General features: G+C 40.1%; 2 pseudogenes; both read left to right on the top strand.

Annotated features, from left to right (window-relative positions):
• The first annotated feature begins 7758 nt into the window (after positions 1-7758).
• Positions 7759-8560, top strand: LOC112835019 (large ribosomal subunit protein eL8 pseudogene; annotated as a pseudogene).
• A 910-nt stretch (positions 8561-9470) lies between these two features.
• LOC112835150 (peroxiredoxin-1 pseudogene) lies at positions 9471-10225 on the top strand (annotated as a pseudogene).
• Positions 10226-13374: the final 3149 nt, after the last annotated feature.

The following is a 13374-nucleotide window of genomic DNA, read 5'->3' as shown; positions in this document are numbered from 1 at the left end:
CCTACCATAATAGAAAGCTGGAAGTCAACCTAAATATTCTACAGTAAAGGTCTAATTAAATGACAGATAGTATTTTCTTATTCTGGAATACTATGTAGCCAATTTATTATATTTGATGGTTAATGATATGGGAAAATGCTTATGACATAATGTTGATAACAACAAAATTATATATGCAATATGAACTCAATTCATACACATACACACAAAGCAAGCACTGCAGAATGTTAGCTGTGGTTTTTCACTGGGTTGTGGGGTATTAAGTGATTTTAAAATTTTTTAGAGACTTTTCTATATTTTTAAAATTCTCTACAATGAATTTGTTACTTTCACAATTAAAAGAAAGCCAATAAATGATAATATAACTTTACAAGATCCAGCTCAAATGTTTCCTCTCTGAGGCCTTCACCAACAAGAGTTACTTGTTCCTCCTTCATATTCATATAAAACTCAGTATATATCACCCCTAACCATTCTCTACTTTGAGTCAAAATGATCTTCTAGAAAGTAAATCTTCTGACCCAGCAGTTCTACTCCTAGATATCTACTTAAGAGAAATGAAAACATATGTCCGTTCAAAAACTTGTACACAAGTGTTCATAACAGCATTATTCATAATAGCCCCAAAGTGGACACAACCCAAATATCCATCAACTGATGAATAGATAAATAAAATGCATATACTCACAATGGGTAGTAGGCAAACCACTGTATGTCCACATCCAAATTCCCAGAATCTGTGAATATGTTATATTACATGGCAACAGGGAATTAAAGTAGCAAGTAGAATTAAGTTTGCTAATCAGCTGACCTTAAAAATAGGTTATTCTGGATTATTCATGGGCCCCCAATGTAGTCACAAATGTTCCTAAGAATGGAAGAGGGAGGCAGAACATTGGAGTTATGTAATGTAAGAGGATTCAGCTTGCTGTTGTTGACTTTGAAGATGGAAGGTGGCAATCAGCCAAGAAACGTAAGCAACCTCTAGAAGCTGAAAAAGGTATGGAAACAGATTCTCCTCTAGAGCTTTCAGAAAGGAGTGCTTCCCTGACAACACCTTGATTTTAGCCCAGTGACACCAACACCAGACTTCTGACCTATAGAAATATAAGATGATAAGTTTGCATTGTTTCAAGCCACTAAGTTTGTATTGAATTGTTATAGGAGCAATAGAAAACTAAAACAAATGGAATAATAAAAAGGAGCAAATATTGTTACATGCTACAACATGGATGAACTTTGAAAACATTAAGCTAAATGAATGAATCCAGTCACAGAAGCCTACATATTCCATGGTTCCATTTATTTATTTATTTTAAAAGATTTTATTTATTTATTTGAGAGAGAGTATGAGCGGGGAGAGAAGCAGAGGCAGAGGGAGAAGCAGACTCCCCGCTGAGCAGGCAGCCCAATGTGGGACTCAATCCCAGGACCCTAGGATCATGACCTGAGCCAAAGGCAGATGTTTAATTGACTGAGCCACCCAGACACCCTGCATGGTTCCATTTATATGAAATGTCCAGAATAGTCAAGTCTATAGACACAGAATGACTGGTAGTTGCCTACAGCTGGAAGTGGGGTGTGGCTGTTAATGGGTACAGAGTTTATTTTTGGAGGCAAGAAATGTTCTAAAATTTGTGATGATGGGAGCACAACTCAGTGAATATAATAAAAATCATATATGTGAATTATATCATAATAAAGCACATATACACATACATATGTATGAATATGTGTGTGTGCACACACGTGTAGGTGTATATGTGCATGTATTCTCTAACAGGAAAACCTTCAGTGGTTTTGCTGCCCTAAAAACTAAAATCTATTAAAAAAAATTTTTTTTAATTGAAAGGAGGCTCGGGGACCTGTGGGACAACAACAAAGGGTCTAAAGTTCCTATCAGAGTCTCTGAAGAAGAGGAGAAAGTGTGGGGTTGAAAAAGTACTCAAAGAAGTTATGGCTGAAAACTTCTCAAAAAAAATTTTTTTTAAAGATTTTATTTGACAGAGAGAGACACAGCAAGAGAGGGAACACAAGCAGGGGGAGTGGGAGAGGGAGAAGCAGGCTTCCCGCTGAGCAGGGAGCCCGATGTGGGGCTCGATCCCAGGACCCTGGGATCATGACCTGAGCCAAAGGCAGATGCTTAATGAATGAGCCACCCAGGTGCCCCTCAAATTTGTTAAGAGATATAAACCTACAGATCCAAGAAGCTGAATAAAACCCCAAAGATATAAATCCAAAGAAATCCACACCAAGATCATAACCAAATATCTGAAAACTAAAGACAACAACAACAAAAAAATCTTCAAAGCAGAAAGAGAAACAACACTTTGTCAATAAAGAAATAACAGTTCAAAAGACAGTAAATGTCTCATCAGATACCCTGGAGGCCAACAAAACTGACACAACAACAACAAAAACTGGTTTGGATAACACAGCAAACACAGCCCCTTGTTATCTGGTCCCTACTCATCCCGGCTGCATCTCTTGCCGCTTTCTAATATGTATCCCAGGACCCAGACATACTAAATGATTTGCAGTTTTCCTCACCTCTGTACCTTTGCAAAAGTTGCTTTTCTACCTAGAATATCCTTAGCCCTCTTCTTCTTCTTACCTCCTGTTAGTTTTTCTCTACTCAGTTTAAATTTTACCTATGAGGAGGGTTTCCTGCACCATTCCTCAAGGTGAGGTGGATACTCTGGTAAATTCTTGTATTTGTTGGTCTCCTCGATTAGACTGTAAGTAAAGTCTTAAGTCTTAATGACATTTCTGTTAAAAATCTATAAAGAATTTATCAAACTCAACACCCAAAGAACAAAAAATCCAATCAAGAAATGGACAGGAGACATGAACAGACATTTCTCCAAAGAAGACATCCAAAAGGCCAACAGACACACAAAAAATGCTCAAGATCACTTGGCATCCAGGAAATACAAATCAAAACCACAATGAGATACCACCTCACACCAGTCAAAATGGCTAAAATTAACAAGTCAGGAAATGACAGATGTTGGTGAGGATGCAGAGAAAGGGGAACCCTCCTACACTGTTGGTGGGAATGCAAGCTGGTGCAGCCACTCTGGAAAACAGTATGGAGGTTCCTCAGAAAGTTGAAAATAGAGCTACCCTATGACCCAGCAATTGCACTACTGGGTATTTACCCCAAAGATACAAATGTAGTGATCCAAAGGGGCACCTGCACCCCAATGTTTATAGCAGTAATGTCCACAATAGCCAAACTATGGAAAGAGCCCAGATATCCATCAACAGATGAATGGGTAAAGAAGATGTGGTGTATATGTGTATAAATACACACACACACAATGGAATATTATGCAGCCATCAAAAACGAAAGTTTGGCATTTGCAATGACATGGATAGAACTAGAGGGTATTAGGCTAAGCAAAATAAGTTAATCAGAAAAAGACAATTATATGATCTAACTGATATGTGGAATTTAAGAACAAAACAGAGATCATAGGGAAAGAGAGGAAAAAATGAAACAAGACAAAAACAGAGAGGGAGACAAACCATAAGAGACTCTTAATTATAGGAAACAAACTGAGGGTTGCTAGAGGGGAGGAGTGTGGAGGGATAGGGTAACTGGGTGATGGACAATGGGGAGGGTATGTGTAGTAATGAGCACTGGGTATTATATAAGACTGATGAATCACAGATCTGTACCCCTGAACCAAATAATACATTATATGTTAATTAATTGAATTTTTTAAAAAAGTCTTAAGTCTTATTCTTAATAGCTAGTATAGGATCTGACACATGCTGGCACTAAATTTATTGAAAAATATTTACTGAGGAGTTAATATCTCAATTATAGTACCCCCTGTACTGTATTATAAATTATTTGTGTCCTTACTTTTTCAATAGATTGTAACCTTCTCACTCTTACTCATCTTTGCATTCCTTAGGCAACACAATTCCAAGTGTATAATAGATATTCTACAATAGAAAAGATGGATGGGACGCCTGCGTGGCTCAGTCAGTTGAGCATCCGACTCTTGATTTTTGGCTCAGGTCATGATCTCAGGCTCTTGAGATCGAGCCCTGCATGGGGCTCCCTGCTGGGCGTGAAGCCTGCTTGGGGTTCTCTCTCTCTCCCTCTCCCTCTGTCCCTCCAGCACCCCCCACTCCCCACCCTGCTTGCACACACTCTCTCTCTCAAAAAAAAAAAAATAGAATAGATGGATGGATGTTATACATAGTAGTTTCTATGTCCCTTAACAAATTTATCAGAAAACACAAGCCTCAGTTATTGTACTTTTTTGCTTTTTTTAGGACAGTGACATTTTAATGGCTTTCTGAAAGTCCCAGAATGTGTTTTTTAAAAATGACAATGTATACTGCAAGTGTGATTTAAATATATAGAAATGTATCAATAATTTAGTTTATCTAATTCATAAAGATTTCATTCTACAGAGAAATATGATTTGTAAAGTAGCAGTATGCTCCAGATAATTAAAACTCACACATAGTTAAAGTAATTTAACAATTGAACATCTTTCCCCAGCAGACACTAATTCAAAACAATCTATCTTTGTTTGTAGGATGTGATTGAATCCTCAGCAGCAAATAGTATTCACTGGTCCATTATACGAACACAAAGGCTGTTAGAATGTGCATGCCTGGTGAGTATTAAACACTGGGTCCAGTGGAACAGTGTTTTATAAACTCAATCGGTCTTTATTACAGAAGCAATAACAAATGCTTTCACAGAAATAATCTTCATGTTCATCATATCACAAAAAGTTCATGTAATTCAAATCTGAATGGCCACATTTGAATGATCAAATATACTTTTATATAAAATAATAACAAAATTTTAATTTTGAAATCATTGCAAGTGACAGTTGATTCAGGAAGACTTATGGGAAATAATCATATTATATACCCATTTACAGATGAAGAAACCAGGGCACAGAAATGCTGAGTGACTTGTTCAAGATCACATCGGTAAGAAGTGGTAAGTCCAACCCAATGCCAAAGTGTTCTGGCTTTCAATCTGGAATTCTTCCCATTGTACCCTGCTGTTTGCATCTCCTTAAGACATGTGTTGTAGACCCAGCATAATAAGAATTGAAGAGATTATAGAGGAGACGCAGACTTCATGTCCCACTTTGTGTCAGTTGATTTGGAGTCCAATGACCAACTAACAATGATATTAGGTGCCAGAGTCAATGGGTAGTCCCCAAATATGGGCTTCCCAGACATTTCTTCCTGACCTCATGGACTGAATCAGGCCAAATCATTGGTTGGCAATGGCACTGCTGCTCCCAGATGATCAGACATGAGTGACAGGGTTTTAAAGGAAGTGAGTCGGTCTTGAAAAAAACTGTCCCTCCTGGCTTTTTAGACCGGCTAAATTATAGCCAGCTTTTCTAGGACATACACTAATTTACTTATACTTACAGGGACCGGTCATTGCACTTTATCTCATTTTGTTTTATCTCCACAAGATTCAGTGAAACACATACCATTCCTACCATCTTATTTTACAGATGAGGAAACTATAATTTAAGGGAGGTTAAGTAATTTGCTCAAGATCAGGAGGTAGCAAGAGTTAAAGGAAGAATTCAAACAAGAGAGTGAGACTCCAGAGCTCAGGCTATTACTCTCTTGTCTTTGAACTTGAAAATTATTGAGGCTGTTCTGTGATGATCTCCCATCCCCACGCCTCCATTGCTGGGCCCAGCAATGAAGACCTTCACAGAAGTTTTACGTGATTTCAGACTAAGAGGTTGCAACACAAACAGCAGAAGTAAAATATACATTTTAGGCTAAAATAAGAATTCTTTAAGCTTTAATGTGATAATAGAATATCATTCGGTGGTGATTAACATAACAATTAAGAAATTTAAAAAAAAGAATATCATTCGGCAATAAAAAGAAATGAACTACTTATACATGCAAGAACACAAATTAATCTAAAAAGTATTGTGCTAAGTGAAAGAAACCAGATTCAGGAGACTCTATACTGTAGGATTTTATTTATATGACATTCTGGAAAAGATAAAACTACAAGAACAAAAAAAAATACATTGGTGGTTACTAGGGGCTAGGGATGGAGAGAGGGGTTAATTACAAAGGGGAACAAGGGAACTTTTGGAGGTGATGAAAATATTCTGTATATAATTTTCAAACTTCTTATGATGTGCACCTAAAAAGGTGAATTTACTGTGCATAAATTATGAGTCAGTAAACCAGACTTTTAAAAAGTAGAAATAAATACGGTCTCTAAAGCAGTGTTTTTCAAATCTCCACTAGCGAGATACAACCCATCAGTGAGTTGTGAATTCAATTTAGAGGGCTGTGATTCGCAAAGTGAAATAGAATAGGGGCACCTGGATGGCTCAGTCGGTTAAGTATCTGACTCTTGATCTCAGCTCAGGTCTTGATCTCAGAGTCATGAGTCAAGCCCTGTGTTGGGCTCCACACTGGGCATGGAGCCTACCTAAAAAAAAGATGAAATAGAATAGGAAATATCAGAGTCCTTGCACACAGTGAAAGGAGTATTGTTAATGAAGCATTTGCTTCTGTTTCATGCATCTGTATGTGCTATAATGAAATATCAGGAAAATGGAAATCATGGCCATTGTGTTTTTTAATGGAGGGAATTTAACTGGAAACTGCTTAAACAAATAATGAAGAAGCTGAGAAGCCAATGGAGGAAGATGAGACAACCCAGAGATCAGCAATGGCAGAAACCACTAATCCCTTTTGACTGGAGGGACAAAGGGAGGTGACAGTGTTGCTGGGTCCCAGAGCTGGAGTCATCCAGCAGAAGCTGAAATCAAAGGAGGACCTTTTTGGAAGACCCAGCCACTGTCAAAGATGCACTCAAGGCAGAGAAAGATAGAGGGAATCGCCCTCGCTTTCCCATTCCCCTCACCCTCCAGTCTTAGAGCTGCATGTGAGTGGCACCCAGCCAGAAGTCGGTTAACATAACCTGGGAGCCTTGGAAATACAGCCTCTTGAGATCAGCATCCTTGAAACATGGCAGAGGAAGAGAAGAGCAAGGGATGGATTTGAGAGCAGAGAGTTCCAGGGCTGGCACAGCTGTGAAGTAAAATGTATTTCTGATTGAAGGTCAGATTCCAAAAGGTTTAAAAGTCATTGCTTTAGAGGACAAAGCTCTTCTCCGTGTTGTTTTCTCTACATATAGGAAGAATAAAATCACACTTTTGACCATTAGAGGATGCCACATTTTGCCCTTTTGTATGTGTTTGAAAGGACAGTTTGAATTAAAGAAGTTGGATTGGGAGACTAACCCACTTCTCTCCTTAGTGTTGGAGTAGTCATACCAAGATCTCTTAGTAGTAAAGGTAAAACTGGCAGATGTAGATGAAATTTAGGCTAGGAAAAGCAGAGCAGGAACGAAGTACGCAAGCTGCAAATGTGTGAGCAAAGAAATGAAATGCTTTTCTCCGATGGTGTGGAAGGAAAATTATAGCAGTTAAAAATTGGTATGCTGGTATCAAATCACCCCTGTCAGCAGGTATTTGTGAGATGGATCTCTAAAACTGCCCAGATCCACAAGGAATAGCAATCATGATTTGGCAACACCACCTTATTCCCACTCTGATGGTTATTCACTTCTTCCCTTTCCAAAGCTTTGACCTTGAATTATTTGGGATTTCTGATCTCAAGAAATAGCTCCCAAGCCTCCCTCATTAAGTCAAGCCTAGTGCTTGACTTCTTGTGTTTAAAAACATGCAGTGCTGCTCTCCCCTCCAGCCTTTGGAGATGCCAAAAGGAAAGAAGGCAAAGGGGAAGGAAGCAGCATACGCTCCTGCTGTCTTGAAGAAGCAAGAGGCCAAGAAGGTGGTCAATCTTCTGTTGGAGAAAAGGCCCAAGAATTTTGGCATCAGACAGGAACAGGACATCCAGCCCAAAAGGGACCTTCCACGCTTTGTCGAATCGCTACATCTGGCTGCAGTGGTACAGGGCTATTCTCTATAAACGTCGAAAAGTAACTCCTCTGATTAACCAGTTCACCCAGACCTTGGACCACCAAACAGCTACTCAACTGCTTATGCTTGCCCACAGATAGAGACCAGAGACAAAGTAAGAGAGGAAGCAGAGATTGTTGGCCCAGGCTGAGAAGAAAGCTGCTGGCAAAGCAGATATCCCCACCAAGAGGCCGCCTGTCCTTCAAGTGGTGGTTAATATGTCACCACCTTGGTGGAAAACAAGAAGCCTCAGATGGTAGTGATTGCACATGATGTGGATCCCATTGAGCTGGTTGTCTTCCTGCCCGCTCTGTGTTGTAAGATGGGGGCTCCCTACTGCATTATCAAGGGAAGGCCAGGTTGGGACGTCTGGTCCACAGGAGGACCTGCACCTCTGTGGCCTTCACACAGGTTCACTTGGAAGACAAAGGAGTTCTGGCTAAGCTGGTAGAAGCTATCAGGACCAATTACAAAGAAAGATATGATGAGATCCGCCATCACTGAGGAGGCAAGATCCTGGGTCCTAGGTTGGTGGCTCGCATCGCAACGCTGGAAAAGGCAAAAAGGCTAAAGAACTGGCCACCAAACTGCGCTAAGTGTACGCTGTTGAATTTTCTGTACATAAAAGTGATAAAAAGTTCTCTTCCACAAAAAATAAAAAAATAAAATAAAAACATGCACTGTCTACTTTTGGACTTCTCCATCTACACCAGTCATGCAGGAGCAACACTCTTCAATCTGTTTCTTTCCTGTCTAGTCTCCTTCAGTTATTTTAAAATATGGTTTGGGGAATATTGTTTTAAATTCAACTGTATCATTAAGAGTTCTTTTTAAAGGCAATGAGTATTTGTTGAATGAATGAATGTATGGTTGTATGGGTGGATGGATGGATGGGTGGATGGATGGATGGATGGATGGATGGATGGATGGATGGATGGATGGATGAGCGAGCCTCAGTTCGAAGATTCTGCCAGGCTCATGGGGCCTCCTCAAGCCAATTTCCTGGTTCTGACTTGACTTGAAATTTAAAGACCACCAGAACACCACTGTGCTGCCATCTAGCGGTAGAATAACCTACGTGTGAGAAAGGTACTTGCCAAAAAACAAGCTTGTATGCAAAATGAAAGTGAATGTCACAGTTCTCTTTCTGGTTCCAACAGCTTATGGCTCCTCATTTGGCTATCTTTGGTAATAATAGCACTTCACCTTGATGCTTAACACATGTGCAAAGAACACTCGCAGGATTATATAAATCGATGTCACCCACTCAGGTACCATATGGTACAATAGGTCCTTCTTAGTACAATAAATGCCGAAGGTCTCTGTATTTTGACACAGTCAGTAGGCTCGTGATTTTTAAAAATGTGATAACCAGCTGTTTTTAGGAGAAAGCATAATAATCATTTTATTGCTTCCATACTTCAGTTGTAATTTGATGACTCTTTTAAAAAAACATACTTTTTGGCTTCTTCCTCCTGCCTTGTCTTGGCGTTTTTGCTTTCAGAGCCGCTGATAGCAAGATGTCTTCGGGAAACGCCAAAATTGGGCATCCTGCCCCCAACTTCAAAGCCACGGCTGTTATGCCAGATGGCCAGTTCAAAGATCTCAGCCTGACTACAAAGGAAAATACATTGTGTTCTTCTTTTACCCTCTTGACTTCACCTTTGTGTGCTCCACGGAGATCATTGCTTTCAGTGACAGGGCAGAAGAATTTAAGAAACTCAACTGTCAAGTGATTGGTGCTTCTGTGGATTCTCATTTCTGTCACCTGGCATGGATCAACACACCCAAGAACCAAGGAGGACTGGGACCCGTGAACATTCCCTTGGTATCAGACCCCAAGCGCACCATTGCTCAGGACTATGCAGTTTTAAAGGCTGATGAAGGCATCTCCTTCAGGGGCCTCCTTATCATTGATGATAAAGGTATCCTTAGGCAGATCATGGTAAATGACCTTCCTGTAGGCCACTCTGTGGATGAGACTCTGCGACTGGTTCAGGCCTTCCAGTTTACTGACAAGCATGGGGAAGTGTGCCCAGCTGGCTGGAAGCCTGGCAGTGATACCATCAAGCCTGATGTCCAGAAGAGCAAAGAATACTTCTCTAAGCAGAAGTGAGCGCCGTGTCGTTTTAGGGCTGGGCTGCAGTGGGTGGCCATGAAAACAAAATCTCTCTTGTATTATTGTCATGCTTAGAACATAAGACTTTAGACTGTGCAGATGTGGTATGGGGACAGGACAGGGCTTTTCTGCAGGGGTTGGGGAGGCCAGCCTTTCTTCCTCTGGAGAGAAGGGCCTGAGCTGTTATGGGGCAGGTCAACTGTTATGTACAGTAGCAGGGCATCACGTTTCGTCTTTTGTTTCTATTAAACTTGAACCGAGGAAAAAAACCAAACAAACATACTTTTTCCCCTATATATACACTAACATCTTAATTGGAACAAAAACCACATTTATTCCAGAATATAATTATATAAAAATAAAATAAAATGGTTACAAAGTTTAGGAAATCAGGCATATAAGATAAGGTCGCCACACTTGGACATCCTGCAGCCTAGCCAAGCTGATGCATAAAATCAACCATCACATGTGTCTTGGTGTGGGCCTATTTTTATCCACTGTACTGTGCTCTCAATGGACTCTTCTAATCTGTAGACGCATGTGCTTCAGTTCTGAGAAATTTTATCGATTTTTTGTTTTTGAACACCCTCTCCTACATTTTCTTTGTTCTCTATTTCTGGACTCCTATTATTTGGATTTTAGAACTTCTGGCTGGACTGCCAATGTTTCTGTCCACTTTCACCATTTTTCATCTGCCTGTCTTTTACCTTGTTTACTGGAAAATTTCCTTAATTTTTTTCTTTCAACCCTTTCATTGAGTTTTTAGTTTTGCTATCATGTTTTTAGTTTTCAGAGATTTTCTTTTTCCTTCGAGGGACCTCTGCACCCTGCTAAAACAGTATCCTACTCTTGTTTCATTGGCGATATCTTTTCTTATCTCAGAATATTAATGGCAGCATTCCTTTTAAAAAGTGTTCTTTTCTCTCGCATGGTCTGCTTCCTCCGAGTTGCTTTTTTTTTTTCTGCTTATTTCTTTGGTTTCTATCTTCCATATTGGAGACTTCCCTCGGGTGTGTAGTTGTTTTCATTTCCTCAAGAGTAAGGAACTAAAAAGCTGCTTGCTGGCTCTGAGCAGGGAGGGGAAAAGGGAACGCTTCACAGTGGGGTAGTCGGGGACCTCTGCAGTCAGTCTATTTAGTTCTGGTTTATTGGGCTGGTCAAAGTCCTTAAAGAAAACTTTTCTGATCTCCCTTCATACAAACAAGGAGGCCAGCCGCTGATTGGGAGAAGGGGCCAAGGCGTCTCAGGATCTGTTTTCAGTGCTATATGCCCCGCTTGCAATTATACCTGGTGGCATCTGTGCTCATCCCTCCCAAGAATAAACCCCCATTCTCACAAGGTCTCCCCGATGGCCCAGCTACGGAGTCAGAGGAGACCTGGGGTCCAGGTACTTAATAGACTCTCAACCAGCTGTCCTCTTTCCAGCTCTTCTCATTCCACTTCCTTGCCTCCGCAGGTGCCAGAGGCTGCCCGGCCTGAACCCACCGGAGATCCTACAGTATAAATTAGGACGAATGTCAGCTTTCTGGGCTGCTGACTTATGATTCTATTTTGGGGGGTTTGCTAAGCCATGTATCACCCTATCTGTTTTGTAGCTTCAAACTCTTGCTTCTATCATCTCCTTTCTCTTTTCTATCCATCCTGGTGAGGCTCTGCCTTTATGACAATCCCTTCGCTCTTGTTTTAGTAGGGTTGTGAGGAGGAGCAAAAGCAGATCGCTGCCTATAACTACTATCTTTACCAGGAAGGCCTTCAGTGGGATCTTTAAAAATAACTTCTGTCGATGAAGCTTCTACTCATTTAAAAATTCTTTAAATGTTTTTAAAGTAGGGAAGTTTTTTTTTTTTGTAGTCAAACATAATTAACTTTGTGTATATGATTTCTTCCCTTGTTTCCAAACTTAAGAACTCTTTGTCCTCTGTTAAGATTCGGTAAATATTTACTTGGGTCTGTCCGAAGTAAAACTGTCAAGTAGCCATGGGGTTTTTTGGCACCAGCTTCCAAGCTTCTATTGGTGATTTTGTCCCTCCTTCCTTCTGGAGTGTTCCCAGTGCCTCTGAGAATCCCTGTGATGCCCTCTGTTCACTAACATTCTTAGTCAAGACCCTTTCCTTCCTTCTATGATGGCTCCCTATGCTTCAGGCTTTGGCAGTCCCTTCCACCACATCAAAATGTACCTGTCCAAAGGGTCTTATTTCATTATACTCTGCTCTTTCTTAGCTAACCAAGAACTGTTCCAGAGGAACTTTACATTCATTATTGATTTAATACTTCTGACAACCTATTGTGATGATATTATTAGTCCCATTTCATAGATGAATACATTGAGGCTTAGAGAAGTTAAGCCTCTCTTATCCAGGATCACTAGGCTGGTAAGTCAAGGAGGGTCTACAGTACGCAATGGCTTTTAACCACTGCATACATTTTCCCTATTTACTGTGCTAACTCACACAATAAGACATTTAACAAATTTTAATGGCTATTTTTTAAGGCCATACTTTAACCTAAATAGTGAGTCTAATGATGAACATTTCAATACAGCAAAAGTTTTAGGCAGCAGGACCTTTATTGCCATTTAGGGTTACCTTTCTCCTCCCAACCACCCCCACAGAATGCAGCGTCGATTTGGCATTTTTAACACTGCAGCTAAAGATTATAAAAATAAAGCCATCTATGACCATGAAAAGCTCTGTGGGAGCTATGTTATAAACTATAGCACTCAGCCGAGAAAGACTAGCTTTTAAGCAGTGTATTTAGATCTGTTGGCGTGTTATTAGACACATACTTGAGCCCATTCTCCTCTTCACCTCTGTGTTTTCAATTCAAAGAAGGATTTTTATTCTTCATGGAAACAAATGATATCAAAATCACAAGGCATCTTCTCTGATTATTTCCATCTAAGGTTATATAAACACACAGTATTTATGATTTCATACACATTTTTTATCCTTACTGGGCTACGTTGGTTTCCAGGAATGAATAGTAGAGTGTTCTAGATCTTCTCCAGGGATTCAGTATTACCCCCTCCTGTAACCCAGAATGCTCAGCTCCTCCACCTCGGACACCAAGTCGATCAGATCCCCCAGTTTCACACACAAATACACACATTAAAGGACTATGGTGTGCATTGTATGTGACATCAGAATAATAAGACAATGACTCTCTCTTCAAAAAGCTCATGGTCTAGAGAAGAGAGACATATAATATGCAATAAAAATGTATGGAAAAATTTTAATTTTTTTTTCAAGTAGGCTCCACACCCAACGTGGGGCTTGAACTCACAACCCTGAG

Source organism: Callorhinus ursinus, unplaced genomic scaffold (genome assembly GCF_003265705.2).
Source record: "Callorhinus ursinus isolate GAN/ISIS: 27379988/994484 unplaced genomic scaffold, GSC_fseal_2.0 scaffold11, whole genome shotgun sequence".
Lineage (NCBI taxonomy): Eukaryota > Metazoa > Chordata > Mammalia > Carnivora > Otariidae > Callorhinus > Callorhinus ursinus.
Note: the sequence above shows the minus strand (reverse complement) of the source record. Positions and strands in the feature narration are given on the sequence as shown.